We start from the raw sequence: 240 nt of genomic DNA, 5'->3' as shown, positions 1-240 counted from the left end.
ACACTAGTATGGCAATATGTAAATCAATGGATGTGTAACTGATGTGATTCTGCAATCTGTATATGGGGTAAAAATGGGAGCTCATAACCCACTTGAATCAAAGTGTGAAATATGATATATCAAGAACTATGTAATGTTTTGAACAGCCAACAATAAAAAATTAAAAAAAAAAGAAATAAAATACTTGGAAATCCATCTAATTAAAGAGGTGAAAGACCTCAACAATAAAAATTACAGAGC

This window comes from Marmota marmota, unplaced genomic scaffold (genome assembly GCF_001458135.2).
Source record: "Marmota marmota marmota unplaced genomic scaffold, marMar, whole genome shotgun sequence".
In the NCBI taxonomy this organism is placed as follows: Eukaryota; Metazoa; Chordata; class Mammalia; order Rodentia; family Sciuridae; genus Marmota; species Marmota marmota.
Note: the sequence above shows the minus strand (reverse complement) of the source record.